This window comes from Vidua chalybeata, chromosome 6, assembly GCF_026979565.1.
Source record: "Vidua chalybeata isolate OUT-0048 chromosome 6, bVidCha1 merged haplotype, whole genome shotgun sequence".
In the NCBI taxonomy this organism is placed as follows: domain Eukaryota; kingdom Metazoa; phylum Chordata; class Aves; order Passeriformes; family Viduidae; genus Vidua; species Vidua chalybeata.
Window position 1 is genome coordinate 47,389,950 of NC_071535.1, and position 21,027 is coordinate 47,410,976.

General features: G+C 43.0%; 1 long non-coding RNA gene across 3 annotated transcripts in view; it reads left to right on the forward strand.

The window, feature by feature from the left end:
• Window positions 1–20,479, forward strand: part of LOC128790287 (uncharacterized) — a 98,314-nt gene extending 77,835 nt beyond the window's left edge. For 2 of the 3 annotated variants that reach the window (XR_008431683.1, XR_008431685.1), the window contains 2 exons: window positions 17,483–17,569; window positions 19,425–19,772. This is a non-coding gene — a long non-coding RNA (uncharacterized LOC128790287). Of the gene's footprint in view, window positions 1–17,482; window positions 17,570–19,424; window positions 19,773–19,895 lie in introns of those variants that run through there. The other variant, XR_008431684.1, reaches the window with a different exon arrangement.
• The last annotated feature ends 548 nt before the right edge of the window (window positions 20,480–21,027 follow it).

The window sequence follows — 21,027 nt, forward strand, 5'->3', positions numbered from 1 at the left end:
AGATGATGAATGAAATAATGAAAATAATAAAATAACAATGGTCAAAATCCCCTTTGTTCATGAGTCGTGACTCAGCTGAGGGCAGCAGCAGGAGTGCTGCTCTGAGCCTTCTTTGATGTCAACAGCAGACATCACTATAGGACACATTTAGGTACTTTGAGTGGAAGAGGTGGCATCTGGGGGTTGCATGGAGAAATATGCTATGAACTTAGAAGAATTCTTAGGTTCCTGTTCTCTCCCATGCTCTAATTTCTTCGTGCCACTCCACAAAGACAACAGATCTCCCCAGCTGAGGGTTTTCCCAGCATGGGGTAGTCCACAGATGGCAAAGTTGGCTTCTAAATTAACTTCCCACAGCACAGGGTGTGGAGGGGTTGGGCTGTCACCAGCTGATGGGGAAGAGAGCCACTCTGAAAAGGACTCCCAAAAGTCAGGACAAACCCTTCTTGTGTCAGCAGCTCTCTAGTATTGGCTCTGGAGTCCATGCTCCAGGTGTTGGTGTGAGTCAGGCTGTCTCCTTTTTCCCTTCTCCTTTTGTCCTCCAAGGGAAAATTAAACACGACACAGAAGTGACATTGTGTGCTTACCCACCACAATTCCCATGACTGGCCACTGAAAAGACACCTCCAGTCTGGCTACTGAAGAAGAATCCGGGGCTGGAGATGTCTGTGGGACAAAGCCCTTTGCCGGGGCTGGATGGGTGAGGACACTGGGAGTAAGACACTTGAGTGTTGTATGTGCTGCTGCATCTGTCGAGGCAATCAAATCCTCATCGGTGCCATCACTTCTATTATTCTGTTTCATTCCAGGAGGGAGAAGGACACCAAAATTACTTCTTGTTAGATATCCATTAGCAGGGCTTTAGCCAAGGATCTCTAGGAGTAAATTCTGAGACAGTAAGCTGAGACTGAGGCTTTAAGTGTAATAGGGAGGAGTTGCTTTGTGTTTCTAATCCATCCACGTGCAGATGCTTCTGTGGGGAGCTATTGAGTCCTCTGGAACTGCTGGGTGTTGCCTGAGTTGATGACCTGGACCGATGCTGAAGGAAAGGGAGGAGAAGGGGGACTTAGCTCCACTAGCTTTAAAGGTTTTTTCCCTTCTGAAATCGCTGCTTTCAAGTTGTGGACACATCTGGAAGTAACAGCAAACATGTGCAGCCTGTGGTTTTTGAGGATAGGGGATGACATTCATATGCAAGGATGGGAGGAGTTTGCCATCCCTGTCCTGACTGTATGACCTTGGAGGCAATTGGAGATAAATTGGAGGTAGAGGAAGAACTCCCCAGATCAAAGAGAGGTGTCCATCCATCTCTGCCATTCCCTCGGGAGGAGCTGGGAAGTTATTCTTGAATGTCATGGACATGCACAAAAGTTGTAGCACATGACTCACTCTGGTGGTTATAATGAGATTTGCACGCCCTGCTTGGGTGATGAGACACAAGGCTCAAGTAAGGTGGGTGATGAATGCCCAAAATAATCCTGTGTCTTTACAGCTATGGTTGCAGCTAGGATATTTATCATAGCCTGGGAATAATAAACTCTTTTACCTACACTGATCATTTAAGAATATGGCCACAAAGAAAGTACAGCTCTAAGCCCCTTCACTGACTGTAAAGATTGTCAAGCTAGAGAGCTTGGGAGGTATCAGGTAGCTTTGATTTATCATTAGTTTTTTTGCTTTAGTCCTCTGTGGGTTTGGTTTCCAGAGTTTGAACCAGATTTTGGCCTGACCAGACTGCTGATCTATCTGCCTTTACATTAGTTTGACTTGACTATCCATCTTTACATTGTGTGAAAAGCTTTCAGCTTCAACAGTGGGCTCAACAGTTCAACTCTGCACTGAAGTCCCTGGTCTGGTTCTGCTTTTGGGGTCTGTTTTGTAGAAAATTGTATTAGTATGCTGATTTTTTTTTTTTTTTGGTACTTATATTCTGTTTAGACAGGATTCTTTCAGGAGGTGTCTTTAGGATTGTAATTTTTGTGATAGAGGAGGGAATGTGAGCAGGACATCCTTGTTCTTGCAACAAAAAATTAAATAACAAAGTTTTTCTGGTGTCTCCTCCTGATGCTTGAATTAAAGGGGGCATCAGGATAGAGTAACAAGTAAAAGGGAAGATAGTGTTTGACCTTTCTGTCCCAACCTTTCTCTGATAGGGGTACATGCTGTCTTATGATAAGATGTACAAGTATAATGAAATGGAGAAAATATTTCCTTTAAATGTTTCTGTCAGAATAGCAAGAGTATACTTCTGGGTTTGGTATCTCAGTGTCTTGGGAACAAGGAGGAACCTGACTTTTGCTGTGTCAACGTCTATGTTTATTCGAGTTTTTTCCTTGACGTTGTTTCGTTTTGATTTTCCGATGCTATGAGAGAAGTCAAAATAGCAAGGGAAGCAGAAGTGACAATTCACGAGATTGCCGCTGGTTTCCAGCTGAATCTTTGCGCCTGGTATTTCTTACTTCACAGGCACTTCCGAAGAGCTGTTGCCAGCAAATGGGAAACTCTGCTTACATGGAGTTTGGTAATATTTAGGCAGGCTGAATCTGCATTTTCATTTGTGAGGATGAGCTGACTCCTAGAACTGGACTACTGTGACTTTCAAAGGTTTTTGAAAATTGGACCTTAAAACCCAGGAAGAGATGCCAGGTTTCCCTTGCTGTCTTGGTCATGCAGCAGTCAGAGGAAGCACAGGTGATGGTTACAGACCTGGGCAGGTAGGAGTAACTCTTGAGCTGGAAGAAACCAGAAGGTATCTGACCAAAGATATTCATGTGGCATGGGCCTCCTTGGATCTGTAGCCAAAAAGGAGTCATCTGCATTTCATTTGTCTCATTTGTATCCCATTGGGGCACATTTCCTGAGGATCTGAATGGAGAATGATTTCTCAGAGGAGCTACTATTCTCTAAGTCGTATAAAACAAGACACACAGTCTGTGTCGATGAGCAACCCAGCTTGCCCTTCAAGCATTTTCATGAATCCTTTGTATCTTTGAGTTGAATAGCTCCAATTGCATGGCAGGACAGAATGCCAAAATGAATGAAGAGAAAAAAGGAGGAACAATAACCTAAACCAAGCACTTATATTGAAAACAGGACCCAGGGAAGAGCAAGTAACTGCTGGCCAGCTCTATCCCTCCTGAAAATCTCTTTCATTGATGAGACAATGTCAGAATAGAACAGAAGCATCTTTCAGATTGCAGACAGCATGTTGGCAGAGGAATGGACATAAGTATCAGAGATTACATGACTAGCCTTAGCCTACAAATGTTACCTACAGGCTCATATTCATAAACAGACTGCTGAAGCAAGGAAAGTGAGTATATTTGTCACTCCACCAGCAGTGCAGCTGTGCAGGGCTTGCATGGGGTAATTGTCCTAACACACAAATCCCAGATGCTGTCAAAGCCCTGTGTTAACCGACTGAAAAATTGTGGTAGCACTGCTTAAGAAAACAGAAAGGGAAGCGGGGGGGGAGGAGGAAAAAAAAAAAACAAGAAAAACGAACAAATTGTCTTTAAAAAAGATAATTACTTTTGATGTCTGCATGGCCAGCTGTGACATCTGTCTGCTTTTCTCCTTCACAGCATGCTCAATGCTGCTGAAGGTATGGGTGAGAAATCCATGTGGTGGTTTCAAATTCAGCATGTACCTTGAAATGAGAACTCAGATGGACAATATCAGTGTGGTTGTAGAAGCATCGTTCTTTAGCCTCAGTAATGGGAAGACAAAAACCTCATGTGTTTCAGTAACCAATTACTAGTTAACAACTACTCACCGTCTTATTTAATCCTCGAGTGCTACTAGAGGAGCAGCGACATGATTGTTAAAAAACCACAGTCTTTCATTAAAAATATTTTCTGAGGTTTATTAGTTGAGAAACAAATGCATCTAATGGGTCATAAATAATGAATCTGGGCATAAAACATACAAAATAAAATGTATAGGCCAAATGGCACCTCTGGTTATATTGTGTAACCCAATGAACAAGATACATGTAAATGAGAACAAGACACAGCCCTATAATTAAAATTATATAGAATCATAGAGAGCTCTGACCACAGAAAAGTCACTGAAATTGTCAAAATCCTGGCTTCATGCCAGAAACCTTGGGGCTGAATTTGACAACCACTGTGATGTGTTGTTTAGGGAGAGGACACAAAGGAAGAAATGTACCTCTGTCCTGAAAACCCCTGCCTTGAGCTGGGCCAACTGCCCAAAAGCGATGTGCTGTATCACAGCATCTCAGTCTATCCCACCGCATTCATGCTCCCATGGTTTTTATTGATGCCTTGCCCCTTTTCTTTCTCCCCTCAATGAGTCAGTCTTGAACCTACTAAGATGGTGATGCTCCCGCCTTTGAAGTTGAAGTAAGTCCTCCTTTCTGTCAGTTCAGGCATTTTGTGCACAAGGCACCCACAGGTTTCATGCCAATCCGGTGCTTCCTCTGCCTGTTACGGCACTTGAAGTTTGGATCCCTGAAACCACAATCTTTGCTCATTTGTCTCAGTATAATGGTAGGAAAAAATTTGTGGTGCTACTCCCTTAAAAGCTGATGCTGGCAATGAAAAGAAATTCCTAGATTTGAATGCTTGTCTGTTTGCTTATTTATTTACTTTTGTATTCAGCAGTGGGAAAATATTTTCATCTTTCTCCTTGTCTTGTCAAAAACACTTTATTCATCACAGCAGGCACCAGAGTACAGAACAGGACTGCAATAATTTATCCTCGTCCTGGATCACTCTTGTTCCTCAGTGAAATGCTGCAAGGCTAGCAGAAGACCCGTGAGGCATTTCTGAAGATGAAATGGCCACCCTCATTCTGCAAGGCCACCCCAACCAGCTCATTCCTGCCTTGGGATGTTGGCTCCCCGCCCCAGAATGCCGGTGTGCTGCACATGGTGGATGGAGCTGCCAGCACTTGCCTTGCCTCTCTGAATGGAGAGGGCATGCTCTGCCACTTCTCCTGCTCATCCTGCCTCCTGCTTTATCTTCTCTGTGAACTCCTGACCTTGATTGCTCCCTCTCCTGCCTGTGCTCCCCTCCCTCTTCCAAGCTCCAAGACGGTCTCGTGTTTCTTGGAATCCGGCAGCATGAGAGCTTCTTGTTGATTGGTATAAACAATCTTAAAGGTCACATTCCCCCCCCCCCCCCCCCCCGCAGAGGGAGTTGGGGTGTGTGTGTGTCTAAAATAAAAGGCTTCTCTCAAATTAACAACCACAAGGATGTAAACGTGGAAGCCAAAGGGAGCTGTTCACTACCAGTGTGGACTGTGCCAAAGAAGCCCCTGAGGGCTTCCTTAGGAAAAAAAATGTGGGCACAATATGTGGCATGCTCTTGCAGCTGGCTGGGAGGGAGAGGTCAGGGTGCCAGGGGATAGTGGCAATCATGCCCTGCGTGAGTGGTGACATTGGATTTGAGCAGCTTTGTTTGTGCCACGGCTGGCGCTGGTCATCCCGCTAAGCTGGGTGGGAATGCAGAAGTCAGAATGGCTTTGAGCTGCAGGGGCAGGAGCCTGGAGCTGTGAGACAGTGGATAGCATTTCATGCAGGCAGGCGCTGGGTGCCATCCAGCTCCTAGAGCTGGTCGGCTGCGTTTGTGGGCTTCAGTGAGAATTGGGTCAGAGCCCTGTCTGGGGAGAAGCTTGTGGGAAACAAGCAAGAAGCAAATGTAGGTGCTCAGAGCTTGTGTTTGGTTTGTGGCTGAATCACAGCCAGCTCTCCGCTCCAGAGGTTTACGCGCTTGGTTACGTGTGTTGAAGTCCAGCAGGGAGGCGCAGTTTTGACCAGCTTGGTTGTGCCAGGAAAACGCTTTGTAGGTGCAGGCTACACTGGGATGAGAATCCTTTAGCTGCTTTAGTTTGTCTAATCCAGGGAAAGGATTTAAATACAAAAGGGCAGCACCTATTCACATCTTCATAAATTGTCAAGTGTCTGAAAGACTGTGTAGGCTTAATGCTTTCTAGCACAGTCCAGCTTTTGAGGGTTGTTAAAGCTGCTTTGCTCTGTGCTGCCTCTGAGATTTTTCTCCTGTGCTGCATTGCAGGAGACATGGCCCATGTCTTCAGGAAACACAGCAAAACTTAATATCACAGCAAACCTCTCTGTATTGCAAGTTGACATAAGCTCATTGAAGAGAAATCTGCAGAGATTGCTGTATGTGTAGTGATGTCATTCTTAAGAAGTTGCTGAGTAAAAATTGTTGGAAGTGAACCCTGGAGAAAAGTAGCAAATATGTCTGCTGAACTTTATTCCTCCTTCTGTGGCCACTTCTAGAGACAAGATACCCAGTTAGCTGAACTTTCAGTCTGGCTCAGTAAGGCCACTCTTTATTTTCTACATCTACCTCAGCTTTTTGATCAAGGGCCTGATCCCCTTTCTGAAGGAGATAACCAGGCACAACTCACAGCAATGTGCATTAGTGGACATGTTCATAACCCTGTCACTTTGGGTGGTGAATGTAGGCAAACAGAGCAGATCTAATTCCACCACCCAAGACCTGAGAAAGTATTTTGCATGTTTTTACTGGCCAATTTTCTAAGGAAATAAGTTTAATGTGAATGTGTATTGTGCATGACCTCGTGATCCTGCTTGCTCCTCTATCTCTTTTCTAAGGACTCTTTAGCTGGTTCCATCCTAATTTGTGAAGGGAGTAGAGATTTCAAAGATAATCCAATTTCTATAGATATAATGAAATTCGGAGCTGATGAAGAGACATTTTCCTCTAATGGGCACTAATCTCAGAACTTACTCAAACACAAAAAACCATAGAGAGAAGATGTTAGGAAAAAACTCATGGGAAAGGCTTCGTGGGCTCAGCAAACAAGGATACCATACCAAGGATACCATGTTTCATTAGATCTGCTTTTTTTTCTTATTTGTGTTATTTCCCTGAACCTCTGCTTATGCCAGCTCAAGTCTTAAATCAGAGCAGAAAAACTTTTTTTTTTTTTTGAATGGTATTACAATAGATCTTAAGATGCCCAGAGATCAGGTTCCCCTTGTTCTTTGCATCTCACACACAGGAAGAGACAATCCCTGGTCTGAAAGGTTTAAAATATCACATGCAGGCTGATAAGTGAAACTGGATCACCAGCTCACACTCCTGGTGTGCATCCAGGCTTGAATTTGCTTGCTCTTCCTGATCAAGAGTCCTTGGAGCCATGTGGTTCAAGCTGCCCTTCTAAGAACTACCCAAAATCTTGTCCAGATTGTAATTGAGCTTATGATGATCCTGGTGATACTCTCATCAAGTTAGTGTTTGAAAAATTATGGGCTGAGTATTTGCCTCCATGTCTAAATCAGAAATGATTGCCCAAATGCCTCCTTCTGCTTCACATAACTTTTATTAGATGACAAATAGTCCACTTTTATCTTCTGTGGGGTGGGAAAGGAAGGGAGGTGGCAGGTTTGAGAAGATATATTTGTGTTTTAAACTGTATGGGTATTTTAACTATTGTTTACTATGTTGGTCTGTTGCTAAAGGACAAGAAACTTCATGTCTGTTCCCAAATGTTGCATGGCTGGGAGATGAGATCATGCTGTGTGAGAGTCATTTGCTGATACACCACCTTTGTTTAAATTCCAGAATGTTATGTTTCCCAAAAAAAAAAAAGTTTCTGAAAGAGCTACTGGTGGCCTAGAGTGATTGTAAATGTTGAGTTTGTCTCAATGCAAGTTTGAAAACTGGGCCAAAATTCCTTGAATTTGAAGCTACAATTTCAGGCCTGACAAGGACTTTGTGAGTTCCTAAATGACAAACTTTTCTAGTACCTGAAATACTAACCCCAGTCACATAAGCACGTGTTAAAATTTGAATTAGTTTTAGCCAAGACTGCTGAAGTGCTTTTTATGCTTTCTGAGTCAAGCCCTTGTAAGATGCTCCAAAGTGGGATCCATAAAATGGCAATTTTCCATGTGAAGGAAAAAAAGAGAGGAAAAGGGCCAAAAACTGCTTTTGTGAAGCATCAGTATATTTTAAGAGCTATACAATGAGGAAGACTAGTCTGAGATCCTTCTCCTAAAGGATATGCTGGCTCTGTAGCGGAAAGAAGGAAAAACTTCATGCCCAGCTGATTTGAACCATTGTGGGGTTTTTTTGCCATTATTTGAATCTTCAGTTTTAAGCAATCAGGATAGCTGATACTTTCTGTGACACATCTCATCTCATCAAACACTTTATTTTCTTTGTGTCAAAGAATTCCACAGAAAATCTCCAGCCAAAATGTAATATTAGGCACGATTCTTCCCTCGTTTCCACTGCACTAACATGGCTTGAGTGGCAGGGCTAAACCTATTTTTTGTTAACATCTCAGACTGTCAAGAACTGGCCCTTCTGCCAGAGTGGAGCAGGAAGCAGTTTGGAGAAGTCTGCATGCATATTTTCATAAGAGATGTCACGCTCAGGGGGAAGTTTGGATCCGCAGGATATGGAGGCAAGGCAGTCCACTTCCCCCATGGCAAAGCTTCTCTTTTTTCGGAAAGTGTCCCTCCCCTGTGTCCTGGCAGGACTTGGGTCATGCTCAAAATTCCATCCTGTCCCTCTGCTTCCTGCCTTTTCACCCATCACCAGAGTGATAAAACACCCATCCGAAGGCACTGTGGAACTGATTGCTCTGTTATATTTTCAGAAATTTAAAGTAACGTTGCAAAAGCTGGTTTTGTGGGAAGTTCAAAGGGACCATACTGGTGCAAGCTGCCCAGCGTGTCAGGACTTTTGGTGTCTGAAGTCTTTTATGATTTGATGAAAATTCTAGCCTCAATGCTTAGATTTTGATTTTGCATACACTGTTGTTTAGCAACATGAGAAATGGTCAGAACCATCATGTTTGCACTGACAAAAATGTCCCTCAAGGAACGGATCCTTCAGATTTGAGGTTTTGGATTGATAGGCTCAGGCTGAGAAGTTGGACTGCTGGCTTGATGGGAGCAGAGGACACTGCCCCTAGGAACAGATCACCACTCAGATACAAAAAAGCTGCTCACTTTGAACAGCTGTCTCTTGAAGTTCACTGTATTGGTCTGGGCAAGCTGTTCTAGGTGACTCTGCTTGAGTAGGGCAGATTGATGCCCTCAAAAGGTCCCTCTCCACCTCAACCATGCTTGATCTAGCCCCTTAGCATGGAGTGTATTTCTTAATCTGCAATGAGTTCATCTGGCTACTGAAAGCAGTGTATCTCTAAGACTACCACAGAACTACCTTTTATTAACCTTTTTATGTTCTACCTACCTAATTTGTGTGTAATTTCCATGTTTTCTCATGCTACACTTCAGTTCTAGACCAGGCAGCTAAGCAGCGTTAGGAGGTGATGTCCTGCAAACATATCTGGCAGCCACCCCTTCCAGGTCAACCCTTTGGAGCAGCTCCTGCCTGTTTCTCAGTGCCATCCTGTCTGTGGCCCTGGTTGGGCTCAGCATGCCAAAGGAGACAAAGCCTCCTCCTGCATAGCTGGGGCATAGCTCAGCCACATTCTTCAATGCCTGTTTTTCCCCAGTGACCTTACTCTACAGCTCTGGTGGTCAGTTGACTATTATGCTGTGAGCTTGCCCACATTCCTCCACCCACTCAGGCAAGCTCAGCTCACTGGGAAGGGGCGGTGAGGCAGGGAGGAATCCGACCATCTGGAGACTTATTCAAAGGAAACAGAAATTTCAGGCCTCTGGGGCTGTTTTGCCCATCACTTCTCCAGCAACAGGGAGGTTGGAATAGCTGTGTGAAGAGAGTCTGACCACTGTGGTTGCCACACACCCTGCAGTAAACAGGCATTCCCGTGGCAAGCCAGCAGGCTCCGCTTGTTGCCACACTACTTTGCCTTTTCCTCACGCTGAGAGGAAACACCAAGGAAAACAGCCTGGAAAAACCTTCTCAGAGCAGTTGCCACTTGTCATGTTTGTGGGAGCCTTGCAGTAACAGGTTTGGGTGCTCAGCTCCTCTGCTTTGAAGGCTGTGAAGATTGCTAAACTAAAGATCTTTAAACACAGTAAATCATGCAGCTTGTCGATTTTGAGAACCTTTTAATTTTGACCACTTAATGTGCAACTTCTAAAATAACAGTTTCAATTTCTTATATATGTGTGTGAGAGAGAGAGGCTAGACATGAGCTAGATAGGGAGTTGCAATGCAGATGGTTTTTCAACTCTGGTGCCAACTCAGACAGATTACAGTGGGAGAAAGGTTTGCACAGTAAGAGGAGAAGGTTAGAATCCTGCTAGTTTATTACTGCAGTGGTTAGATTAGAAATGTTAAGGATTTGTGAAGAAGTGACTGTCAGGAAAATTTATGATTCTCATTGCTCACTCAGCTGCTCTGCACATCCTGTATATTTTCTGACATACTTCCAACAGCATAAATATTAATAGAGTAATACTGACATTTAGGCCTGGTCCAAGTCTCATTAAATTCAGTGGAAATGCTCCCATTGTCTTCAGTGGAAGATGGATCATGGTCTTGAAAAGGAACAAAGGAGGTGAAAATACCAAGTGGGGCTTCGTGGGGCTAAATAATTTTGTTATTAAATCAGAACGCCTCAGCTTCCTGACTGAGCATTTCAGTCTGTGACCTTTAACGTTAAATTATTGCCAAAACAGGAAAAAGAAATTAAGGCTTGATAAGGATTGAGATGGTCACAGATTTTACCAGCCTCACTGATGGAATGTGACAATTTCTTCAATGGGAATGAGTTGGGCGTGAATTGTTCATCAGTCATTTTGATTTATTCAACCTTTCAGCCCCAGAGTTTGCAGTGGCAGGGATTACTAGAAACTCAGCAAAAGAAATTCTTTCTCCCACTTAGTTGATAACCTCTGCATGTGCATGAAGAGTTACAGAGAGAGGATTAGGTATTACAAAATGGCTCCATTTACTTCATTGACGAGATAGCCCAGAATTGGCTGTGTGGATTCCATGTGAGAATCTATTGCAAAAGCTTTTTTGGCATTGAAATATCTCTCTCCTTTTCTAGATAAAAATCTTCCCCCCATACCTTTCTGCATAGCAATTAGTTACAGCTGTGTTTTGCAAAGCCACCTAGGGAATTTGGATGTCCAGTTCCCATAAAGTTTTATGTGAATTAGGTTTCCAAGCAGCTTTGAAAGTTCAGCTGAGTTAGGACTGGAACTTCATGGTTTTGATACAGTTCTGTACATGGAACCCCTACATCTCTGGGTGACAAAAAAAAAAGGATATTTTGAGTTTTTGTCATCACCTTGCAGAGCTCCAGTGAAAGAGCTGCACTGGAGCTTGCAGGACCTGCAAAAGCTACACTTTGTGTCAAAAGAAGCAGAAGTAATTTTTCAAAGTTTTTCATGATTGTTAAGACCAGATTTCCAAGAGAGTCTATCTTTGCAACAAAATACATGCCAGGTTTCCAAAGGATCCTTTTATGAAACCACAAATGTTGCATCTCAGTGCACTGAGTACTCCTGAAAATCTGGTCAAGGATGAAGGGATGCAGAAGACTCTGTACTCAGGAGTACCTGGCAAGTTTCAGGCCAGAACAAGCTGTAGGGTACATTTTCCTGGAGAGCTTATCAGTGAATGTGTGAACTTTGCCAACTCTGGCCACCCCCAGAATTTCCAGTCCTTCCTCTTGTCAATTAGGAGGTTCCTGTCTGATCTGTGAAGTACAAACACAGGCAGACAGCCTGTCACATCTACTGCTTGAAGAAAAAATACACAGGAAGTAACAAATAGAAATCCAAGTGAAACAGCTCAAGAATTGCAAGGGTGAAAGTTTGACTTGCACTATGCATCAAATGACAGTCTCCTTGCTACCAACACCTACAGAGGTGATACCTTCTTTTTTACCAAATTATGGCTTAAGAGAGGTGGGGAGAAGGGAAAGAAGAGAGAAGCCAACTAGCTGGTGCAGAAGCCTCATGGAAAGAGATTGGTTATTTAAGCTGCAGACTTCTCAGAAAAGGAACACTTCGGAAATATTTCCTGTAGCTACACCAGGGGTCTACAGATCTTAGCCAACAATCTGGAGCCACACTGGTAAACAAACATGTACTGAAAAAAAAAAAACAAAAACAACCCAACATATTTTGAGAAATAAGTCCAAGGCAACTTGGATGACTAGCTTTCCAGTGCTAGTACTCAGTGGCCACAGAGCAATAAACCAAAAAGATTTCCCTCTTAGTTAAAATAAGAAGCAGCTGTTTATGATCCATCCTATTTGGAGCCTCCAACACTGTAAAACTAAACCTGCAGTGACCTGAGTGAATGTAAAGATTTTATGGGGCCACAAAGTATATGCATGTTTGCAGTAGTGTAATAGAGAGAAGCCAAACTGGAGGATTTGAGCCAGTCTCTCCACATCTTCTGTTTAAAAGTTAAAGTGCACATTAGCTCTCAAAGAACAGGAACAGAATGCTACATTTTTTGAACTCTTGTCCCACTGTTTGCAATACTTGTCTTCCAGACTTTTTACTTTGCTGTATCTCTACCCCCTGAGCCCTGGAGAATTCATGGAGTTCCTCGGCTGCTGTGAAATCAGCAGGTATTGAAGGAAATGATGTTGGGTACTCAGGGGTGGCTTTCTATTCAGGCATGACCTGAGTAAAACAATTTTATGGTACTGGTCAGTCAGATGGAGTACACCAAAGAAAGCAGAAGACTTGGACTCCCTTTCTTGTCATTTTTGATGACACCAAGCTATCATCTACTGATATTTTAGAGGGAAGGAATGCATTCCAGAGGCACCTTGAGAGATTAGAAACCTGAGTTTATGTGAACCTCATGAAGTTCAGCAAGGCCAAATGTAAGATTCTGCATCTGGACCAAGGCAATCCCAGACAATGCCTGGACAGGGCAATGAGTGGATTGTGAGCAGCCCTGCAGAGAAGGACTTGGAGGTGCTGGTGGATGAAAAACTGGACATGAGCTGGCCATGTGCACTTCCAGCCAAAGGAGCATCCTGGGCTACATTAAAAGAATTGTGGCCAGCAGGTTAGGGGAAGTTATTCCCCTCTCTACTCTGCTCTCGTGAGTCACCACCCAAAGTATTGTGTTCAGCTCTCAGGTCCCCAGTGTAAGAAAGACATGGACCTGTTGGAGTGAGTCCAGAGGAGGCAATGAAGATGACCAGAGTGTGGTAGCACCTCTCCTCTGATGACAGTTTGAGAGAGTTGGGGTTTTTCAGCCTGGAGAAGGAAAGATAAGCCTCTGGGGGAACTTGATAGCAACCTTCCAATACCAAAAGGAGATCTACAGGAAAGATGGGGTGGAACTCTATATCAGGGAGAATTATGAGAAATAAAGGTTTTAAACTGAAAGAGGGTAGATTTAAATCAGATCTTAGGAAAAAATTCTTTACAATGAGGGTGGTGAGGCATGGGAACAGGTTGTCCGGAGAAGCTGTGGATGCCCCATCCCTGGAAGTGTTGAAGGTCAAGCTGGACAGGACTTACAGCAACCCAATTTAGTGGAAAGTGTCCTTATTTGTGGCAGAGGGTTTGGAGTTAGATGATATTTAAGCCCCTTAATCCAAACAGTTTCATGATTTTGATGGCCTTCACATAAATAATTATGGTTGGATGCTGTTGGCCAAATCCTACTTTGATCATTTGCGTTATCAAACATTGTCTTACCCTTTAGCTCTGAAAAATGTCTTTTTTGTTCCCTGCAATTTTATTTTTTTCAAAATTCAATTTTTTTTCCCAAAATGTTTTCAGAAAGTTGTTTTTCCTGTTTTGTTTTATTTTTTCTCTGAAGTGCTGCTTAATGTGATCTGGATGTTTTCAGGTGAGTCCAAATGCTTGTTAGCCTTGACCTACCACAGGAAAAAAGATAAGTGTGTCTCAGGTAAACACACATGTCTAGCTGAGGGACGTGGTGCTCGGTGGCTTTCTGTTCAATTTTCCTCAACTAGGAAAAGCTCTTTAGTCCTTAGAAAGCTAGGATGGAGAAAAATAAGTGGAGTGGTGTAAGGAAAAGGTGCTCACTTCATGAAGGAGAAGCTCAGTACAGCCCAGCAGAGGTGAGCTGTGCCTTCCTTTGCCATGCATCCCTTTTCCTCTGCATGAAATAAAAATTCCCTCTCCCCATCCCCCTTTGCATTGTTTCCTCTCTTCTCTTTTTTTCTCTTCCTGTCAAATATTTAAGCAGATATTTCCTTTTTGGTGGTGTGCCAGGGAGCATTCCAGCTCTGCCCCCTTTGAAAATAAAAAGGCTGACCCCCATTTCCATAACCAAGGAAGGGACAGGTAGCCTTTGTTTGTGTTCCAGAGCATGACTGTTTTTCTTAGATTTGCACCAAAAGAAGAGAAATGATGCTGTTATTCAGAGGAGGAATTGGTCAGTGACCCCAGCAAATGCAGTAGCAACAGCAGCAAAATGGGTGGTATGAGCTGAATGCTTTTTGGTGATGAACCTTTGGCTTTGGCCAATTCCTTTTCTTGCCCTCTTCCTCTCCTCTCTTTTCTCTCTCTCTCTCCAAGATTTCCCTATTTTCTTGTGTTTAAGACACGTCAAACCCTGGAATAGCCCTCACAGGCATTAGTCACTAGTAATTAAAATAGCCACTAAGCAGGCAAGAGCCTGCAATGATTTGTGCTAAACTGGGTGTATCACTGTTTGTAGCAAGGGTTGCTAATTTGCAAACCTCCCTTGTTATTATCGTTGTTTTTATTAATAGCACCAAGGGGCTCCAGCTGACATTAAAATTCCATTTCATCCTCTGCTGTACAACCGTAGGGAATAGAAGAGTTTGTCACCTTGATGGGCACTGTAAAAATCAGGAGAAATGAAGGACTGTCTGGTCCATACAGCTGAAGAACAGGGCTGTTTTGGACCTCAACAGAGGTCCAGTTGGAAGAGAGGGAGAGGGAAATGGCAGACCTGAGAAATGGGCTTAGGTGTCCCTGGCTCTGAGCAGGTTCTCAGCTGGGTGACTGCTCATTGGCTCTCTGGTGGCAGCAGGGGACTTGGTGGCCTGGTGGTGCAGACAGAGCAGCTGCCAGAAATGGGTGCTGTGCTGGGAGCGAAGAGGGTACTTCTGGGAAGCCACAGAGTATTCAAAGATGGAAAGAATTCAAAAACACCAAGCAGAAGGGCCACTTTGCTGGGGATTTGTGGCAATAAACTCAATTGAAAGGCTGGGAATCTCATCTTGATCCAGAGAAATATATCCAAAACTGCAATTGCAGTTGTGTACTTGCCTTTTCTTACTTACAGAATGATGACAGTAGTGCAACCTCACAGGAACTGTGTGTGCTTTAAGGCTCCAATTTGATATGTGTGCATGACCTTCGACTGCTCCTGGTGACCTGAGTGCAAAGTCCATTTGCTACTAAGGATGACTGCTCTAATATAGTGACTGAACTTATTGATGTATTCGTTAAATACATCGGGCTCCACTCTAGTTGAAAGTATCATTAGTGGTTCAGGTTTTCACTTCTAGAACCTAGAGGAAACTGTAAGGATTTACCCCAATTTGGAGCCCTTTAACTTGAATAGCAAAAAAAGCCCCAGCCCTGTGGTTTTTACTGCTTGAAGTCTTGGGTTCTCTCTCTGTCTTTGATGCAGAACAGAAATTGGAAATCTTGTAAGAACAACTTGGGTCAGGCTGTGAGTATATCAGAAAGGGTTTTCCCTCTGTGTATCTGCTTCCAGCTGAGAGGAAGTAACAAAGAATGTGTTTAAAATCAATGGAATTAGACAAACTTCTTTGACGCATAATAAAGATCTGGATTTTTGGAGATTTTAAGTGAAGTTTTGGCTATGATTTTGTTTTGTCTGCAGTAATCACATATGTCTAACTGTAAGATAAACAACAAGATCTAAGTAGGATTGCTAGAGGTTTGTGTTGCTCTGCAGCAAGCAACACTCCAGCTGCCCACACTGACAGTAACAGTGGTGGCTTTGCAGACAGGGCACATTCTAAGGATTGGTTGTCAACTTGTGTGTTAATGTGTGGTGAGTTGAGTTAAGCAGAGAAATCAATCTGCAGTCAGTTTAATACAGCAGTACATAATTTGAGGCAGCTGTCACCAGATTAAAACCATGAGCTTTTTTGCTCCCAGTGAAGGGGATCCCTGGTTTGGGAAAGCTGCTAATGAAGCATTGAATGCTGTGATGTGATTAGTCTCCTTGCCATTGACAAGGCTTGAGCACTGAACTTCAAGTGAAGTGTGTTTTTGGAGTGAGGGGAGAGTGCGTGGGAATGTTGTACCAAGCCATGAGTGTAGAAAGCCAAGGAAGTTGAGTGATGAGATTTAGGAAGGCTTCAAAGTGGCTCTGGATGGATGTGCAGCGGAAGGATGAAGTGAGGGTGAGCTGTGAAAATTACTCTCAAACATCTCTTGTCTGCAGCCAATTTATTTTGGTTTTTCTGAGAAAATGTTGTGGAGATAGAGAAAGGACATTTGGCTGCTGGATTCTCCAGCAAGGAGTGTGGTGGTTTGGGTTTGGTAACTCCAGGGAGCCAGAGGTGAAAGTGGAACTGCTGGGGCTGGCTTGTCCCAGCTGTAGGATCTGGGGGTACAGTGCTTTCCAAGGCACTACTCTGATGCACTGACACTCTTGCCAGGTTGTGCTATTGTACCTTGGACTGTCCCTTTGGGGTTTTATCCTGCCTGGTGGTTTTACCTCTCACTTGATTACTGAGAGGAAAGGATGCAAAGAATCTGTGAAGCAGCAAAGCTACCTTTCATTTTCAGTTCCAAAGAGACAACCTCAGAATATTCTGAGAATCTGCCCTGGGGGAAGGAACTCTCCAAACCTCCTATTAAGATACCACCACAGTACCTCATTTTAGTGAGGTAAGAACTCTCATTAGATCCTTCCCAAGCTATGTCTGAGCTACAGGCTCTCTTTTGTGGGTATGCTAGATAGAGGGGAGAGGGAAAAAAAAAAAAAGAAAAGAAAGAAAAACCCAGCCCAACTCATTTTCCAATGCTGTTCAGTCTGCACTGATTATATAATGTGATTGATAAAGTTGAGGAGTTAGCTGAGGTCAGAGCCCCAGGATGCCAGCTTCTCATTCCATGAAGGAGCTTTTTGTGTGTACGTGTATGTGCATGGCGGACGAAGGTTGTGTTTGTTTCTTGAAAAACCCTCAGACACTCTCCAAAGAATTCCAAATTTAAAGCAGTGTAAAATGCTCCATCAAACATGTTTTACAGTCTTGACATTGCTGCCTGTGAAATCTACTCCAATGACTGTTTCGGAGACTTTTTGAATAATCTCCTGATTGTGCTTTACTTGCTGTTGGGCAGAGTCATCGTGGAAAATGGGGCAGTTGTTTTATAGTCCTGTCTGGATGGGGAAAACTTGGAGGAAGACTGTTTCACCAAGGTCACTCAAGACATGTAAAATATATTCTACCTCCAAAAATAAACAAGATAGATATGTATGGCTGGGCTAGGGGATGAAGCAGGAGAAAATGAAACCTCTGGGGCTGAGGACTTGCTTTCAAATTGAGCAGAGATCACACTGTAGTGGTCACAGAGGGATGTTTTTCTGAAGCTCTTCTTGTTTCTCCATAGTGCCCAGGAGTGGGACCAGTCACGGTGGAAGCCACAAGGGAGGTTTCTGTAGATAAGATGGGAAATCACTGGATGCCCTGAGGACTGGTGAGTTCCTAGAGTCAGTAACAATGCTGTTAACTTACACAGAGCTACTCCATCCTGGGCCCTTGCCAATTGTCTGCTGTTCGTATACTAAAGGGGCACTCTGGTGGGTGATTAAGGGTAGCTCCATTGTATTTCAAACATTTTTTTTCACCTGCTTTGCATCTTGTATGAAATATCCAAGACTAGGACTTTCAAATCTGCCCAAAAGACTAGGGAGCAGAATTTCCACTGGTTGATTTGGTCTAGGTGTGGTACTGGTGTAGCAGAGTAGAAATGCACTGTGATAGGACAAGATCTCATCATCACTATGCCCAACAGGAAAATAAACATTTTGTCTCTGTCTCACTAATAATTTGTGTATTTATTCCAGTAATATCTTGACTCTGGCTTAGCCTTTATGTAGCAGCATAAACCCATTATTCTGTGACATTTCTTCCCTTCTACAAATAAACAGAATGGAAGGGAGAGAAAGAGTGGCAAAGCTATAAACTATAATGTTAGGAGCAATAAGACAAAATTAGACATGGCAAAATTGCAGTTCAGTCTGAAGGAAGAAGAGTGTAGCACTTCACCTATGACTAGGACTTGACAGTACTGTGCCCATACAGAGACAGTTCCTGCCTTGAATAATTTACAATCCACAGAGATGACAAGTGATACATGACAAGCGATACATGACAAGCAATCCTTCCTTTTCAGAGGAAGAATTTGGGCACACAGGGTTAATTGTTTTCCTTTGTAAGTCAGCAGGATCATTGCTGCAGCCAGGAATAGAGTTTCACTGTAAGTTGTTTGGCCAAAGTGTATGTTACAGGTTTGTCTCAGTGCCTTCTGCAGTCTGGTCTTCATCTCTGAAATATGAGTGATCATTGTAAAGTTACCTAAAGTTACCTCAAACAAGGTAACCCAGGCTTGAGCATTGCGCCTGATGTTGTGCATTTCTATGTTGTCTCTCCACCCTTTGTGCGCTCAGGCACTATGGCACTGCAGGCAAAACCGGTGGATGTGCTACAGCCGGCAGCAGATTGTCACTCCAGGGCAGAGACACCCTAAGCCACCCTCAACTCTGAAGAGCAGGACATGCTCTGGGAAAGCCTGTGAAATATGGGTGCAGAAGGGCAGGATGGCTCTCACACTTGGGGCCAATTCGACTCTTATGTGGTGTGATTGTGGTCAAGTCCTTATGCCAGGGAGCAGGCTCTGAGCAGCACAGCAGTTGTTATCCGAATAGTTTGGGACATCTTCGTGGAGAAGTGTCTGGTGGGAATATGCAACTCAGATCTTGTCTTTCAGCACTAATACTCACTCCCGTGCTGGCTGGCTTGAGGCTGGAGCCAGACTGCAATTGCCCAAGTTATTTCTGCAATGAGGAATATATGCAGAGTCAAGCAGAAAGCATCTCGGAAGAAATGAATTACCAGCCAAATATAGATTATTTCATTTTGAGGGATGTCATCCAATCTACTCAGCTTCCCAGTCATTCAGCAACTTTTAATGTCTATTAATGCCTATATTTATTATAATTATGCATACTGAAAACTCAGCCTGAATTACATCTTTATTGTTTGTTCCTGGCATATAATGTTAGACAGGGCAATGCCTTTTCTTTTTTCTTTGAGGCACTGAGTGCACAAACTCATCATGTGTAAGTATTTCCCAACAAATTTACCTCCTTTTTGTGTAGGAATAGGGTAGGAGAGGTTAGAGACACTGGGGTAATTTTCAAAGGGAGCTATTTTCTTTTAAATGCATTTTCTGGCAGTGATTCAGTGAACTGTACATGTATTTATTTATGATAGCTTTAATGGGATTTAAGCATGGACTTGAACTTAAAGGTAATCTTTGTATTTTGCAGAATATTTGTTCCAATGCCCTGTTCAATGGTGCAACAGTTGAATGGCACAATTGTGCATGCTGCTTGGGCCAAAGTGGTATGGAAGAAAAAGACAGCTAAACTCAACAAATTATGAGCCCTGCATAAGTACAGCAAAATTCACAGGCTCCATAATAAACTTCTTAGAAACCTTGTTGAAAATTGGTAGCCACCAAGTGATAAAATACGGAAACCTTTTCTCTGATAAAGTTAAAATGTGGTGATATTTCTTCTGAAATACTCTTGCAGAAGCACTGATGAGATAAATGTATTTATGTCGTGAATAAAATGCCTGATGAAAACTAATCTGAGAGACGGAGTAACTGATTGAAGAGGGCCAGGATTGTCAGTGCTTCCCATCTGCTTTGCATCACTGAGCTGGGCAAAACATCAGAGCATATTGGTGAATCTGGCAGACGTCATGTTATTTTTATGTCATCCTTATTCTTCCAGGGCCTGATCCAAGCCTCACTGAAATCCATAGAAATGAGTGGACTTTTCCTTTACATCAGCGAGCTTTGAATTGGCTCCTTCCTCGCTCACTAGTAATGTCAGGAGCCTGTGATGGGTCTTGGAGACATTTTGACAGAGCAGTTGGGCACAACCGTGCGTTCCTTTTTAATCCTGCCCTCTGGCGATCTTGTTATTGGTGTATGGTGATGGCTGGAGTCCTGAGATAAAATTAAATGGGGAGCATAACAAACTGGAAAATGCATGCTGATTTAGAAGTGAATGAGACCATTCCCAGAAGTGCTGAAATTCAATGGGATTTAGAATCCCAAGGACCCTATTATTTAGGAAAATGGACCACATGCTTTCAAGACATTTGGGCATCTCTGAAAACTTCATCCATCACTTCTATGGAGAGCAGTGTAGACCTTATGTAATATCACAGGCAACAGCCAGAACTGTTGAGAGTAAAACCCACAAAATGGCTTGATCTTCTATTGTTTCTGAAGGTGTGAATTTCTCTTTTCCTGATATTAAGTAATTTTTGGATGTTTTCCTTTTCTGTTAAAAAAGGAGTCTGCTGTATGTTAAAAAGATGTTTATAAATTCCCTCACATGCCTGTCAATCCAGACATCCCTCCTTATTCTCATTATGTTTATTTATATAGACACATGAAAAACTAACAATCTTACACTTATTAATCAAGGTGATTCAGCCATGCCTCCCACTGTCTTTCTCTGACTCCAATCTTATTCCAAAATACAGCCCTAAATGTCACTGGGGTTACTCATAAAACACAGTGCTGCTCTGTATGAGTAAGACTATTTGAATCTGGCCTGGAGTAAAGTTACTAATTCTCAGTGAGAAGCAGAGCTAGACAAAGATTGCAAAATATTGTCCACTAATCTGTTCTTGAATTTTTAAACATATTTTTTGGTCTCTGTTCACTCGTGGATCTCTGAGCTAATGAACTTGCTGACAGGAATGTTCACCATAACAACCCATTTACAGCAAATATTGCAAGATCTTTGCACTCTTCCCTTCATTCAAAAGAATACCAGTCTCCCTCCCCAAGAAATGACCTTCCTGTTTCAGAGTTTTGTCATTAATTGTGAATATTCACATTGGTAAGAT